Here is a 17,276-nt window from a genome sequence, read left to right as displayed (position 1 = left end):
GTGAGAGGTTGATCGCGCAGAGAATCGCTGACCGTCATTTGAGTGTGTGTGTAAAAGCAGCAGTATATATATTTTAGTTCTGCTGAGCCAAATAAGACAGGTCAGGGTGAAGAAGTGACAGCCAAAGAAAAGCTTACCACAAAACGGAGAAGTTATGACAAATGAGACTATAAGGCAAAAAGAAAGTGCAGCTTTATGGTTTCATGGACAAAATAATTTCTGTGGCTGCAATATGACGAGCTAAAAAACAACACGCACAAGGGTTAGGGTTAAATTTAAAAACTGTACTTTTGTGTTAAAATATATATTTATAATTTTAATAAATGACAAATTAAAAAGGCATGAACATTTTTTTTGTATCGAAAAAATATCGAACCGTGACACCAAAGTATCGAACCGAACCGTGAATTTTGAGTATCGTTGCACCCCTAATATATATATATTTATTTTTTTTATTTTTATTTTTTTTATTAGTAATATAAACATACAAACAAAATGCACCATATATTACAGATTCAGAGAATAGACCTTTCTTACATATTAGGAACTTTCATGCATAGTGAAAATAAAATACAAAGATGGGGTCACATAATTCAACAAATTATTAACTCACTAAATCAAAATCTTCTATAAAGGAAATAAAAGAAGCAGCCTTTTTCTTCTTAACTAAAGTCAAAGATTTAACCAACAGGTTTAAGTCGTTTTTCCAGTAAGCTAGTGTTGGTTTAGTCTTAAAAAAACGACATTTATGTATAAAATGCTTGCACAAGATTAATAACACATTAACACCATAATTAGCTTTCTTTTCTTTCAAAAACACTCCAAACATTATCATATTTAGGGTAAATGGGGTAATTTGAATCCCCTTGGAATAAAGCCAGGTATGAAAATCCAACCAAAATATTTGTATAAAATTGCACAAAAAGAATAGATGATCCAAATCCTCCTCTTCTGTTTCACAAAATGCACAATTACCTGTTTCTATTTTGAATCTATCACTAAGGAGTCTATTTGTCGGGTAAATTTTATTCAAGATTTTAAATTGGACTTCTTTCCCTTTAGGAGGGATAGGGAAGGTGATATAATCAGTTCTTATTTTTTCAATTTCTTCCCTTTGGAAATCTTTTAATATGTAATTACGTCTAAGTAAATTTGGAGAATAAAGACTCCTTAATGAAGATCTAAGAAACTTATTGTTGCATTTAACATCACAAAATCGAATACCATCTATATATAATTGCCTTAACTTGGGGGAGATGTCAGAATATATTATATCATTTACAACTATGTTTTTAAGTGACAATGGAATGGATTTTATAACCCGATTAAATTAACTTTTAGAACATTGGATATTAAACTTCTGGCAAAAATCTTGATGTCCTAGAACATGTCCTTCCTCATCTACAAAATGGGCAATTGCCCAAACACCTTTTGATAACCAATCTTGAATAAAAATAGATTTTCTGTTCATCAGTATATATCTATTGTTCCAAATTGGGCTATTATGTGGAGTGAAATTATGTTTAAATAACATTTTCCAATAAAGAAGGACCTGTTTATGGAATTCAGAGAGTTTAGCAGGTAGCTTAGTAATTTCAAAGTCACACTTTAGGAGAAAGTCGATACCCCCCAGTGTGTTGAAGACCTTATTTGGTATAAAAAACCAAATGGAGTGTGGATTATTTAGGAAGGATTTTAACCATTTAAATTTCAAAACACCATTCATTACATCAAAATCAATTGCGTTTCCACCGCCTTCAATGTATGGTTTAACCAAATCATCTTTAGATATATAATGGCACTTATTCCTCCAAATAAAATTAAAATTCAAGCCATTAATTGTCTTAATAACTTTATTCGATATTGATAAAGAGTAAGCTGGATATATAAATCTAGATAAACTATCCATTTTGGTTAATAATATTCTTCCAAAAATTGTGATGTCTCTCTGTAACCATTTATTTAAGATTGTCTTACATTTGTCAACATTATCTAAAATATTTACTTTTTCTAAGACTTTGTGATCTTTTGAAATTGTGATGCCCAAATATTTTACCTCCTTCTTCACCTTTATATCGTACAGTGATTGTGAATTACACTCTTTTAATGCCAATAATTCACATTTATTTAAATTTAACTTTAAGCCTGAAGCTTTTGAGAATGTAGCGATTATTTGTTTTACCAGGGGGATCTGATGTTCGTTTTTTAAGAAAAGAGTAGTGTCATCTGCAAGTTGACTAATTATTAAAAGATTATCCATAATCTCAATTCCAACAACGCTGCTGTTTTTAATTAGAATTGCGAGCATCTCCACAACCATTATGAACAACAACGGAGAGCTTCCACACCCTTGCCTAATTCCTCTTTTAACGCTAAACCTTTTACCAGTGCCATAGCCTAATGACACAGAGCTATTTATATCATTATACAGTATATCTACACTGAACAAAAATATAAACGCAACACTTTTGTTACTGCTCCCATTCCCCATGGGATGGACGTAGAGACCTAAAATTCATTCCAGATACACAATATAACCATCCCTCCCAAACAGTGGTCACAAATCAGTCCAAATGTGTGGTAGTGGGCACATCTGCCATATTGAGATAATCCATCCCACCTCACAGGTGTGCCACATCAGGATGCTGATCTGACATCATGAGTAGTGCACAGGTGTACCTCAGACTGCCCACAACAAAAGGCCACCCTGGAATGTGCAGTTTTTTGCGCTATTGGGGGTCTGGGGACCCAGAACCGGTCAGTATCTGGTGTGACCACCATTTGCCTCATGCAGTGCAACACATCGTCTCATGGAGTCTATCAGATTGTCAATTGTGGCCTGTGGAATGTTGGTCCACTCCACTTCAATGGCTGTGCGAGGTTGTTGGATATTCGTGGGAACTGGTACACGCTGTCGTATACGCCGGTCAAGCACATCCCGAACATGCTCAATGGGTGACATGTCCGGTGAGTATGCTGGCCATGCAAGAACTGGGACATTCTCAGCTGCCATCTGCCCTGAACAATGTGAACCATGATTCATCCGTGAAGCGCACACCTCTCCAACGTGCCAGACGCCATCGAATGTGAGCATTTGCCCACACAAGTCTGTTACGGCGACGAGCTGGAGTCAGGTCAAGACCCCGATGAGGACGACGGGCATGCAGTTGAGCGTCCCTGAGACGGTTTCTGACAGTTTGTGCAGAAATTGTTTGGTTGTGCAAACCAATTGTTCCAGCAGCTGTCTGGGTGGCTGGTCTCAGACGATCTTGGAGGTGAACCTGCTGGATGTGGAGGTCCTGGGCTGGTGTGGTTACACGAGGTCTGCGGTTGTGAGGCCGGTTGGATGTGCTGCCATATTCTCTGAAAGGCCTGTGGAGACGGCTTATGGTTGAGAAATGAACATTCAATGCACGGGCGACAGATCTGGTTGACATTCCTGCTGTCAGCATGCCAATTGCACGCTCCCTCATTGCTTGTGGCATCTGTGGCATTTTGCTGTGAGACAAAACTGCACATTCCAGGGTGGCCTTTTGTTGTGGGCAGTCTGAGGTACACCTGTGCACTACTCATGATGTCAGACCAGCATCCTGATGTGGCACACCTGTGAGGTGGGATGGATTATCTCAATATAGCAGATGTGCCCACTACCACACATTTGGACTGATTTGTGACCACTGTTTGGGAGGGATGGTTATATTGTGTATCTGGAATGAATTTTAGGTCTCTACGTCCATCCCATGGGGAATGGGAGCAAAAACAAAAGTGTTGCGTTTATATTTTTGTTCAGTGTATTATCTTCCTAAATTTATCCCCAAATCCAAATCGAGTTAGTGTTTCTAAAATAAAAGGATGTTCTACTGAATCGAAAGCTTTATAAAAGTCCAAGAAAAGAATAAAACTGTCATCACTAATTAGATCATTGTAGTCCAGTAAGTCTAAAACCAATCTGATATTATTATGAATGTTCCTGTCTTTCAAAAACCCTGATTGTGTCTCACTAATTATACTTGAAACCCCTTGTTTGAGCCTTGTTGCAACTGAGCTAGAGAAAATTTTATAATCTGTATTTAATAAAGTTATGGGCCTTAAGTTATCCAATTGTCGTTTATCTTTGTTTGGTTTAGGAATTAATGTAATTAATCCTTGTTTCATGCTAGACATCAATTCTCCCTTTTCAATACTGGCCAGTATAGCTTTGAATAAAATTTCCCGTAAGTCTTCCCAAAAAAATTGGAAGAAATTAACTGTAAGCCCATCTGGACCAGGGGATTTATTAAGTGCCATTTTCTTAACAGATGCATCTAACTCTTCAATTCTGAAGTCAGATTCACATAATTCCTTAAATGATTCATCAATTTTAGGGATCAGATTATCTATTTGATCAAAAAAGACATCACAATCTGCTTGGGAGAACTGTGAGGAGTATAAATTGGAATAGAATGTATAAGTTTCATTCTCCAAAATTTTAGGGTCGTCACATTCAATGCCATCAATTAACAGAGAAGATATAAAATTTCTTTTCTGTCTGCTCTTTTCTAAATTAAAAAAATATGAAGAATTTCTTTCCCCCTCCTCAATCCACTTGGCCCGTGAACGCACAAAAGCTCCTTCTGCTTTATTTAGGTAGAGCTGATCTAATTTAGTTTGCAACTCCATAAGTTTACTCCTTTCTTGGGTATTTAGATCATCTTTACTACAGCAATAAGTAATTTCTTGGAATAATTTACATTCATATTCTCTTTGCTTTTGACTTATGGTTTTACTGAATTGAATACTAAATTCTCTAATTTTGAATTTAATGAATTCCCATTTACTGGTATAGCCTACAATTAGATGATCAGCCATAATATCTTTTATAATTTTTCTGACTATGTCGCAGTAGTCTTCATTTTGTAAAAGTTTGGCATTGAACTTCCAATAAGTTCTTTTATTTGATTGTCTAATTTCCGATTCTAAGCACAGTTCAATAAAGCAATGATCAGATAGAGGTGCATTTGACATCACAACTTTTACAGTGTGCCTAAGAATGATGTCACTTCCTAGCCAATAGTCTATTCTAGATTTACAAGCCCCATTTGGTTTAAACCAAGAAAAGCTCTTAATTCCTGGATTTCTTACTCTCCAAATATCTGTCAAGTTGTTATTTATCAAAAAATCTATAATTAGGTTATTTTTTTGTGGTCTACCTGTCCTTGAGGGCCATCTATCAGTCCATTCATCAGGAGTCATGTTCCAATCACCACCCATTAAAATGTATTCTGTAGGGTATCGATCTTTAAGTTCAAAAATATTTGAAGTTATATCTTCTAACATAATTTTATTCTGACTTTCATTATTATATCCATAAACGTTGACTAAAATGAAAAACAAACTTTCAACTCTCATTACAGCAATCAACCAATGACCATTCAAGTCAGTCCGTTGTAGTACAAGATCCCCAGGAAAGTTATTGAATAAAATTGCTACACCCCCCGACCTCGTTGAGCCATGGCTAAACAGGATTTTGCTGCCCCATTGGTTTGACCAAAAAGATACATCACTATCAGATGAATGAGTCTCTTGTAGAAAAATACAGTTTGATTTTTTACTTTTGCAGTACAAAAATAAGGCTTTTCTTTTAACAGATTCTCTTAAACCCCTAACATTTAAAGAACCAAAACAAATGTTAACATTCAACATGAACTATAGACAGAATATCACTCACCACGTGAGAAAAAGAAGGAAAAAAAGTACTAAATGCTGAGCTCCTCAGACCGCGAACAAGTTTCCACTATTTCAGTTTTTGTCATTTTTAGTTCTCCTGTCTTTCCTCAACTTTGCGTCCATCAATGAAGGCATGTGGACCACGAAAGTAGGCTCGTTTACCCACACGTCTTGCTTCCTCCACCAGAGGCCATAGGCGCTGTCGATCTTGTATGTCCTCCTGCGGCAACATCTCTGCGAAACTGATGCCTTCTTGCTTGCAGGTTGAAGAGTCTTTGGTGCGCCTCCACAACTCTTCTTTAATTCGCCTCTGTGTGAATAGAATAATGATGTTTCTGTTTCTGCCATCAACTCGTTTCCCTAAACGGTGGACAATATCAACGGCCTCTTCTAAGTTCAAGTCAGGGGCAATCTTCTGAAGCGTTTGCAAAACCTTCACTCTAATGTTTTCATCTTTGTCTTCCTTCACCCCTTTCAGTTTTAGGCACCACCTCATTCAGTAGCGCTCCTGTTCTCTCACTCTTCTTTTCAAGTCTTCATTTTCTTTAAGCAGCTGTTCATTCGCATTTGCCAGTTTAACAACTTTCAGTTTGCAATCAACTATCTCTGCAGCATTAAACTCTACAGCCTTAGCCAAGCTGGCAACCATAGCTGCACTTTGTCTGTTTTGTTCCTTGATATCCTCCAGTTGTGCTTCAAATTTTTTGTCAAGTCCCATAATGGCTTCAAAAATAGTTTTATTGGAGATATCGTCTTCCTTCTCTGAAGATTTTGTTCTTTTCTCCTCTGGCGGTTGTTTTGAAGGAGTTGGCGGCGCCGAGTCTGCTCCCCGTTCTCGCTTGTTTAAGCCCACGTTGGCAGCTTCAGTGTTAGCATAGCCATGGTCACTGACTTTAGCATGCGACGACGTCTTAACATTGGGGTTTGACGGCACAAATTGCAGCTTTGCATTCTTAATAACCTTTTGGGCATCCATAGTTATAATTCGAGTGGAAAGAGAATGAAGTTACTTAGTAAATTTTGCGGTCTTTCGGAGCTCCTGAAAAAAACACGACTGTTCAAGCCGCCATCTTGGTGCCTCCCGATAGAGCGATATAGTCAGAGGCCCTTTCTCAATTCTAAGTACGCAAGTATGTACTCGCGTTCTCGGCGAGACCGGATTTGCCGAGACCGCACGGGAGCACGGACTTGCCGGAAACGGGAGCACGGACTCGCAATTTGTACAATTGGAACACCGGCATACTTGATGATGTCACAGGTCCAGAGTTTTTACTGCCGTCCCCTCTTAATTTAACTGTGAGTAATATGTTATGAAGCTTAACTTTAATCACAGCCAAACCGGTTTACTCAGGAACAAATAAAACACTGAAATAAGCCAAACATTAACATTTAGAAGTGATCTAAGTGACTTATATATCATGTTTAACCTCAGTGGTGAAATCTCTATTAATAAAAATAGTGTACATGTACATACGTGTACATACCTTAATAAAAGGGGTGAAAACGATGTGCTGGGAGTCCGCTGTTCTCGCCGGCTCTAATGATCCTTGACCTCGCTGTCTGCTATGGAGCGGGTCACAGACGTCTCCGAAAACGTCGGAGCGCGTTTGGAAATATATGATATCTTGATAAATCGAGCAGATATTTGAAGTTTACACAGCTACATTCTCGCTTGAAATAACTTAAATGTTTATTTTGTGACCCAGAAAGAGTAATATTTAAAAGTTTTCAGCCCTGCTCGTCCGCCATTGCCGCGTTTGAGTTTTGGACGAAATGCATTCTGGGATATTTAGCTGTACCAAGTCCACACAACTCACCACCGATGCATGCTCGATAAAACAGGCGGAGCGAGAACTCGGCTTGATGCGTACTTCGAATTGGAACAGTACTTGGTCTCCGACTGATGACGTATCACGAGTAGACGAGAACGCAAGTACGCACATTGAGAAAGGGCCAAAATCTCTATGTTATCTCCTGAGAACAAATAATATGATGTGGGTGTGTCTGCAGGCTTCAGCACTGTGAGCATTAAACACAATAAAAGACTCACAAGTTCCTGCTCAAAGGTCAGCTGCCTTTAGATCAATCATTAACCTGCAGCAGGTTGTGGCCTGATGTGTTTGTAAGAGTTTCACTTTCAGGAGGAGAAGATTTAAACGAGTCACACAAATGTGAACTACAATGTCTGTGACACACAATTTAGTGCAAACTGCATGAAATCTGACCTGAAGAAATCCAGTCTTCTGCCTGTTGTGGTTGTGACAGCTGCTCGTAGGAGAGTTTGTTTGTAGGAGGTGGAGATGTTCTCAGATCAAGTGCGTAATCGTCTCTTTGTGTAGACGCTAAAAGCTGTGAGCCAAAACTCTCTGCTCTGAAACTCTTCACTCAGTCCTCACGCTGAGAGTTTAGAGGCTGAACTTCTTGTTCCTCCATAACACTTTTCATGAAACAGCAGAAATGAGCTTGTGTTTCTCAGCAGTGCGCACACAGAGAACCGATCCTCTCTGCTCAGTCTGAACAAATCAAAGTGAAACGTCAGTGAAAACACAGCTGCTGATCAAACTGTGTCAGATTAATGCCTCAATGTTTCACTGTGAGGTTAAAAAATACATAAAAATGATTTAAAGAAGTAGGAGGCAGATTTTCACAATAAGAGCACTTTGTTTTTAATTCAGTTAATGTCAAACTGTCATCAACACCTCTGTGTTGTCTCTGAGCAGATTCAGGCATTACTCAAATAATAAAGGCTTTTTTTCACTATTATACTTTTCATTAGTCTCCAGGTTGATGATTATAAACAGAATTATTAAAGTTTTTATCATTTCAGGCTGAAAATCAACATGAATTTGGTTCTAATCAAAGAAGCTCCTTTAATGTGTGTCATTAAAATCCTCACACAGACTTAAAAAGGCGACATTAACATTAAAATAAATGAAAGAAGCTTCAGCTGAGAGCTTCATGCAGTCATCATCAGCAGCTCATAGCAGTCACAGCTCTTTATTACGCAGCTTTGCAGGAATTAAAGTGGCTGAAGTGTCAGAGTTTGTGTGAGAAGCTGCTTCATGGACAGCTGTACACACGTCTTTATTATTTCTTCATAAATCAAACACACAGGTTTGTCTGCAGATGATTTAAAGTGTGTCGTTGTGCAGTTAAAGCTGTTGGTGTGACGCCCTGACCTCCTGGGAATGAAACAGCCAATCAGATCCATCAGAGAGAGAGCAGGAAGTGTTGTGTGTTTGTGACAGAACAAGGAAACAGTGATGATGATGAACATACAGGTCCTCTGATGTTTCCTGTTACAGTAACGCTTGTTCATCTGTTGCTCTCCTACACTTTCCTATAAATAAAGGAGAAAAAGTCCGTTTAGTTTCATTTCCTACAGCTCAGAGTTACACTTCACATTCCTGCTGTCACATCAAAAAGCTTCACTTTGGTCCAACATCTACATGTTAACATGAAACACAGACAGACTCAGAACATCTGGAACATCTGCACTTTGACCCAAACTGTTATAGCAGGATATTTTCTGCATATTTCTTATGTTGGACCTGTTTGAACTGTAAACGACCTGTAATCATCTGTAAATGGTGTGAGACACACTGAGGCCACCTACAGGGCAGCTGGGGAACAGCAGGGATCTGAAATCATACGAGATGTTAGTGAGTGAGAAGAACAAACGGACTTAAGATGGCTCGAAGTGATCAAAGTTGGTCTAAAACAGAAGATAAATCCAAAGCAGCATCAGATGAATGTTACCATTTCCAGTTACGGTGCCCTTCATCTAATATGGAAATGTGTTGGTTTTTTTTTTGCCGTGTTGTTGTTCTTCCTATTGTGTTTAGGCCAGAGATGCTCTTCAAACAGCTGACAGACATGACCACATTACAAGAACATGGTGTGAGTCCAATTTGATATTCCAGTCAACGCTGAGAGACCTTAACCAGGAAGTCAGAGGTCAGCTGATGCTGCGAGCAGGAAGTGAACCAAGGGAAAGGTCCACTCTACTCAATCTCAAAGAAAATATGCTGGTATTTGTTGATGTTGATGGTACAATAAAAATATATAATATAATAAATAATAAAATATCATGTGATGATGAGATGTGTTGTTGGTGTTTGTATTTTCTGTAAATGTCTTTTTTAATGTAAATGCTTTGTTCCAGACGGACAGGGAATCAGTTGCTGTACGATGACATCATCTTGATGTTGACGAGGAGGGCGAGAAAAACTAGTTTTGTCCTGCAGATGGCGATCTTGCACCGTGTCCAGAGAGCCGACACTTTGATGGTGCTGCTCTACTCAGCTTACTTTAGCCTGGGTTGGACTCTATATGAGCAGCTTCCACTCTGGTTTCACTCTTAAACACACTTGTTTGATTTCACTTGTAAAAGTTGAAGAATAAATATTTTATTACAAAATTATTTGTTGATGCATTTTTTTAGGGTCAAATATCTTGTTTGATTTGAGGAATGAACTGTTAGGGTGGAAAAAGTGAATCAGGTTAAAATAGTGGTGCTTTATATCAGTGAAGATGTATAATGTAATTTAAAATGTTGATGACGGGTTGTAGTGGGCTTGTACTTACAAAACTGCCTCATTTTATTGGAACGATCCACAGTTGCATCCATTCACGGATGACATCTGACATCATTTGACATCTGGTCTGAACTCGTTTGTACACAAGATGCCTCAGTTCCCACAGACTCCTCTGTGCACCTAAAGAAAAGGTCAAGGGTCAGCAGCACATGTAGTTGGGACAAGTCTTCAGTCGCACAAACTACATAATCATTTTCCTCCAATGACGACTTTTCACTTGCAGAAATGGTCCTGTGTGATTTCCAGGCTGTGATATAAAAACTAGTTCCTAATGGCAGCGACTCACTCAGTAAACATGTGTTTCCTTCACCAACCTCACACACAGATCCAATAAGATCAGGAAGTGGGCAGTATAGTACAATATGTGTTATTCTGTGCTGCACTGCCCAAACTAAAGATCTGCTGAAGTGTTGGAAATGATCCAGATGTTTATTTTGGACGATACAGCAGAAGATCAGACATGAAAGTGGAGATAACACAGAAGACCTGCAGCAAAGGTCAGAGGTCAGACTGGGCCCTGGATTCAACAATGAGCCAATGATCATCAAGCAGTGACTAAAGCAGAGCCCTGACGTTCTGACATTCATCACACAGTCAGAACAAATGTCTGCTGATGACTTCATCTCATGAAACGACTGATAGATGTCAGTTCATTGATCAGCTGAGCTGCTGATCTTCATCGTCACAGAAACATTCAGCTTGTTTCAATCAGTAAATAACTCCCACTACTCCCAGTTTGAACTGTTCCCACTCAAAATGCTGTGAGAACAATGATCATTGTAGAACTTCACAAACATCACGTGTTGTTTTCCACATGTAAGATCAGCAAACACACAGAAACTTCCTGTTGCCACACACGGCCTCTAAAATCTCTTCCACGCTTTCTGTCTGAAGTCCACTCTCTGTGTCGGATCCACAGGAAACAACAAGATCTTATTAACATGGTTTTCAATGTGTCTCCTTCCAAAAAGTCCAACCAATGAACAAATGTGTGTATTTGTGGAGGCCGAACAAAAGCATGACACATTTCTCTGTTTCTATAAACTGGAGTCAAACACAAACATGAAGAGTTTCACTGACAGACTCCAAAATGCCCCCACAGTGGATCAAAGGGAAATCCTACAGTGTGGCCAGAGACTCTTAATGGCTCCAACATCAACACATCCACAATGTTGGATCCAGTTCTGCCTCACAGAGTTACTAAGACACACCCTCTGCCAGCATCACAACAGCTCCACCTGCTTCACCTGCCTCCTCAGCATCTGTACACCTGAAGAGAAAAGAAAGGCTCCAACAGCTCAAATCTACAAAGGATTCATGAAGTTTCATCCAACAATAACATGTTTGCCTTCCACAGTGTGCTGTTAGACACCACTGTACCTCTGCCATTTCAAAAAGAGCAGCTTGGGAACATTTTGGCTCCAAACACTTTGTGTTTAAGTTCTTTGTTTTCTTTGTGAAGCCGACAACATCTGGAGCTTTGTGACTCATAGAAACATCATTTTGTTCTTTAGATGACAGCAGATTGGGACTGAATAATCAATCACTATCAAACCAATAAAGACAAACATGCTGATTTTACAGGAACTTTGTTGGAGAAGCTGCAAAGACATGAAACTGGTGGAGATCCCAAACCAGTTGATAGTGCTGGTTATTCCAAATAAAGCTGTTTCCCTTTGAGATGAAATGACTTTGTGTCCTGATATATAATAAAGATGTTGTTGTTTTTGAGCCCCTGTATTAAAAGTAGTTTAAAGTCAGCTTGAGTTTGATGTCTTTATGTCAAAGCTGCTCATGATGTTGAGCTGCTGATGGAATAAAAACAATATAAAAGCATGTAGTCCAGACTTAAATGTAGCCTGTTGTTAGCTGAGGTCCACACACAGTGTTTGACAGTGTAAAGTGTGTGAAAGGGCTGCTGGTGGAGCTCACTAGGATGAGCAGGTGACCACGAGGTGGAGAGCAGCTGGCCTGGCTTTGACCCGGGCCACGCCCCCTTTCTCTCTGCTTTGCTGTCACTTATCTTCACTGCTCTGTCCAATAAAGCTGAAAAAGGCCCCGAATCAAAGAAATCTGCTGCAGCCTCTGAAATGTCTTCTGTTTCCTTCCCGACGGCTTTTTCACCGTCAGCCCATCAGACAGTCCAGCAGCATTTATGATGATGTCATGATGTTGAAGAGGCTGCTACGGTGGCCTCCCATGACCCCCAGCCTCATCACAGCTGAGATGCAGACATTTGAAAACATTCAGCAGACAACTGAATAACAGTCCAACACAACAGTCTGTGTGCAGACACACACTGACCTTTCATATAGTCAAACACAGCTGGTTGAGTCATTTCTCTGTGAGTCTAAAGTGAATCTAGTATTTGAAAGTCCACTTCCTGTATTTGTTGTTGAAGACTTCTTCAGCTTCTTCTCAAGGACATCAGCTGCTTGTTTGGCAGCAGAGGCAGTTAAGAAGCTTCCTGAAAAACACTGAACAGTGAGTTCACTGTGGCATATGACAGATTCAGCTTTCTGTGTGCAAACGTGTCTGTGTCGACCTTTCAAATGCTGTTGAATCCAAAACATCAGCGGCTCCTCGGCTGCTCACTTCATGCACTTCTGTCTGTGTGACAGTCCAATGACATCACAGCTGTTTCCAGCCCCAGTGTCTCAGGACTGGACACCTTTAAACATGTCGAGGATCAAACAGCGTCCAGCTAAACACACATGAAACTATCAGAGCTGACAATCATTCCAATAACATCTAATGGTTCATGTATGTAGACACAGGACTACAAGGAAATGGCTCTCAGCATCTGGCTGTGGGAACACATGAGTCCCTGTTTGTGTTCAGATTGTGTGCATGTTTTAGACGTGTGTCACATGTAGAAACACAACAATCCCACAATGACACACAGATGTGTTTGACACAGCTGTGCAGCTGTAAGTTGTTTCTAATGATTCATTGAAGCTCTTCTAACATTCTGGAGACGATCAGTACATGAATCTGTTCAACACGACAACAATTTGACTTCAGTGTGAACGTTTGCATTAAATAACCTTCTTCATCCAGCTGACAGCATCTTCATCCTATGATGTGAACAGTTCCTCCTGTTGATGACAAACCTCTGACAGGATCTGCTTGAGGAGCTTTTTCATGTGCAGCTCTCTGAGCTCAGGGCTGAGCTGCTGTTTCATCTTTAAGAGCTGCTGCCTCCTCGCCGGACTTGTTCTCCTCTTCTTCTCCTAATGACACCATTTCTGCTTCATATAAAATTCAATAAAGATGCTGACATGTATCTGTAGCAACAACATCATTGAATCTAGAACAACTGGAGCCAAACCAGTGGCTCTGCTGGGATCACTGGTGAGCCAACACTTCCTTGTTGATGCAGATTTCAGGGCTTCCTTTTGCTCCTCCGTTATAACTGTTCTCTCTTCTCAACACATGATGACACAAAGGAATCAGCAGTGACAAAGATGATGCTGAAGAGAAGCACACACTTCACACATATAACAGACCAGTGCAGTTACACACACCTCTGCTCGACATCAGGCCTCAAACAAAGACACAAAACACTAACTTGACTCTAAACAGAAGAAACGAGCAGCTGTTTCTGTTCTGTGCTTATTTATATTTGACACACATGCTTCTCTTTGTGCAAACACACATGGCACTATAAGGGTAACCTCGCACACAATGATTGGACAGCACAGTGATGATGCTGGGAGATCCTATACGCAGCAACACAGAAACACTGAGAACTTTAAACAATGATGGAAAGTGTTATAAATGACTTGTTGGCCTCTGATCTGTCACAAACAGCTGAAACGTGTCTCTCATGAGTCACATGAAGGTTTTTGACAGAAAGGACAAAAAGTAGCTGCAGTCAGTTTGTGTCATTTTTAGATTTATTCATCTGGGAGAAAAATCTGAGGGACATTAAAATGTGTTTTCAACAGAGACAAGAACATGAATATAACAGAACAGGTAAATGAACATGTTTCAAGTAAACAGCTGGACTGATCAGGTCCAAACACAGAGTGATAAACTTGTCAAACAGCTGTCATATCTTTATATAGAAGCTCTTTATAAATGCTGCTCACTGCAGTCTGTTTACTAATAATGTCAAAGTGTTAGAAACACAGAAACATCAGAATGGTCTTTGTTCACAGAAACCTGTCTGGGATCCTTTGTTGTTCTTTTGATGCAGAGTTACATTATAAATATAAAGAGTTATTTCAGAGTCTCATCAGTTTTCCTGCATGTCTTTATTTAACACATCAGCAGGGCTGAAGCTCTCATGTTAAACACACACTGATCTATGGACACGTTCATGTGTTTCTAACAGAACCAGGCTGTTATCAGCCTGCACTAACATTATGTCACACACACTGAATGTAACAGTGACAGTTTACATCATCACACAATCAGCTGTGATTGTTTCACTGTCATCAAACGAGTCAACAGGAAGTAGAATCAATAGAAACCAATCATTTACTGACAGCATGTCTGATGGAAATAAGTGCAGATTATGTATGAAGTCTAACTGCACACAGTAACTGTGTTACAATAAGGACTTAACAGCGCCCTCTGCTGGAGTGTTTCAGTACTGCGTTAACTAGAATACACCACCTCCTCCTCACACCACCTGCTACAGCTCTACTCTTCTATGACTACAGTCATCCACAGCACTGATGTGAGGTCACATGGTTCATATGTAAGGAGCACAGCTGACCTCAGGTCAGTTTAATGACTGTGAGCAGCAGCTGTGTTATTGTCACTGTGACAGGGAGACACTCTCAGACACAGCGCTCATGTCAGCTTGTTCTCATGCAGGAGGATCAGGAGCTCCATGTTTGTCTTTCTGTTTGAATCATGATGTGTTTGTGCCATCAGAGTCTGTCATGAGCAGAGATGGGCAGTAACGCGTTACTTGTAACGCGTTACTGTAATCTGATTACTTTTTTCAAGTAACGAGTAAAGTAAGGGATTACTATTGCAAAATCGGTAATTAGATTACCGTTACTTTCCCGTAGGAACGCTGCGTTACTGCGTTACTAAAACCGTGATTTTTTTGCGAGAATGTCTCATGACAGTGACGTAAGCAAGTGCGACGTTGGTGACAGCAGCTGTGTGCAGATCAACAATGGATAATATATCGAGTGCGGGAGAGAGTATGAGCGTGCAGCATTTAAAGTGTGGAAGTACTGACCTTACTTTGAGTTTGATTCCATAAAAAGTGACAAAAACATTAGCGTCCATCGTGCGTGGGAAGAAAACTTCTTTTTACAGCGAAAAAAACCCCTAAACTTCCGAGCAAGCACCGAGTAGCTACGACGTGATGGGAAATTCACAGAGAAACTCGCGCGGATTCTTCAACTGACCGCAGCACACCTGCACCAGGGTAACCCTCCGCCTACCCTGCTCCTGCTTTACAGGTGAAAATAGAGCAAAAGGACCGCTGAGTCTTTGACTTTATTTATTTTCTGCTGTGTTTTACTTGCATCTGTTTGAAAGAGTGAGTGAAAACACAAAAAATATTTTATTTTATGTGCTGGAATGTGTAGAAAATAGGTTTAAATGTTAAACTAATTTATTCAAGTCAGAGAATGTTGCATATAATTAAATGTTTTGCTTGATGCATAAAGTTAAAAGATTAAAACTGATAAAACAAGTTTTAAAAAGAGATTTTTCCATTTGATTACATTTTGTATGATGGATTATGTAGAAAAAGTAGAATTGGGCTGAAAGATCTATCACTATATCACCTCTTCAGGTTGTAAATCGTGTTTTTAAAAAGTAACTAAGTAACTAAGTAATTAAGTAATTAATTACTTTTGAAAATAAGTAATCAGTAAAGTAACGGGATTACTTTTTTGGGGGAGTAATCAGTAATTAGTTACTGATTACTTTTTTCAAGTAACTTGACCAACACTGGTCATGAGTACTCAGGGTTTCACAGCAGCTCTTCTGGATGCTGACGAGGACTCCAACCTCATGTTTCACCTCTCTGAGCTTCTGATGTCTGTGAACACTCGTGTTTCTTCTCTGGGCTCATCTGGACAAAAACACCTTTCTGTGTTTGGCTGCAGCCTCATTCTGACTGACAGGAAGTGTGTTATCCATGAGCTGCACTTCTGTGAGGAAGTTTCCTGCTGTGTTTCCTGTCTGTGGACAAACACGAGTGTTCCAGCTGAGGACTTGGTTCCTTCCACCTGTCCATACAGGACATCACGCTGTCTGCAGCTCTGTAAATGCAGCTCCAGGTCCTTCCACGTGCTGCTCTGTATTTGTGCAGTTTGTAGTGTGTCCTGGGAAACGTAGCACACATGGTGTTCTTCTGCTGTTTCCTCCTTTCACTGAGTGTGAAACACTGACGCTGTGCTGTTGTTCACAGAGGGGAGCTGATTCTAGCTGCAGCTGGACTCTGTCATCTAACTGAATGTGTTGGTGCTGATCACGGGGCTCTGAGGGGGGAGCAGCAGGAGGACTCTGGATGCTGACGTCAGTGTATCTGTGGAAGCTCCCACAGCGTGTCTGTCATTCAATATTGTGCTGTATATTGTATCTATGCAAAGATGAACAGACTGTGTGTTCACTGGTCTCTGTGCTGCAGCTCTGATGTCATCATCACTCCCTCCTCCACCCTCAGCAGTCCCAGCATGCTGCTGTGGTGCACCCCACCCTCACTCTACACCTGAGCCACAGACCACACCCTCCACCTCAATATACACCACAGTTTTCTCTGCTGTGGAAATGAGATCAGGAGGAAATCATCATTATTATTATTTAATAAACGCTCACATTAATGTGGGCTTATTTGTTTCATATTAGAAACATTAGTTGAGTGTTTTTAGTATAAAATGGTCAAAGTCCCTCTTTTTGCTCCTCCCCTCACCTGTGGATGGGCGGTGCTGTTACCGTGGTGACAGCTTGGATGTGTTTCAGTCCTGCCTGGTTATCACTGCAGGAATCTTTCAC

Source organism: Mchenga conophoros, linkage group LG5, assembly GCF_057382185.1.
Source record: "Mchenga conophoros isolate Kocher_MC1m ecotype Shallow Benthic linkage group LG5, M_conophoros_male_GT1.1, whole genome shotgun sequence".
Taxonomy (NCBI): Eukaryota; Metazoa; Chordata; class Actinopteri; order Cichliformes; family Cichlidae; genus Mchenga; species Mchenga conophoros.
Note: the sequence above shows the minus strand (reverse complement) of the source record.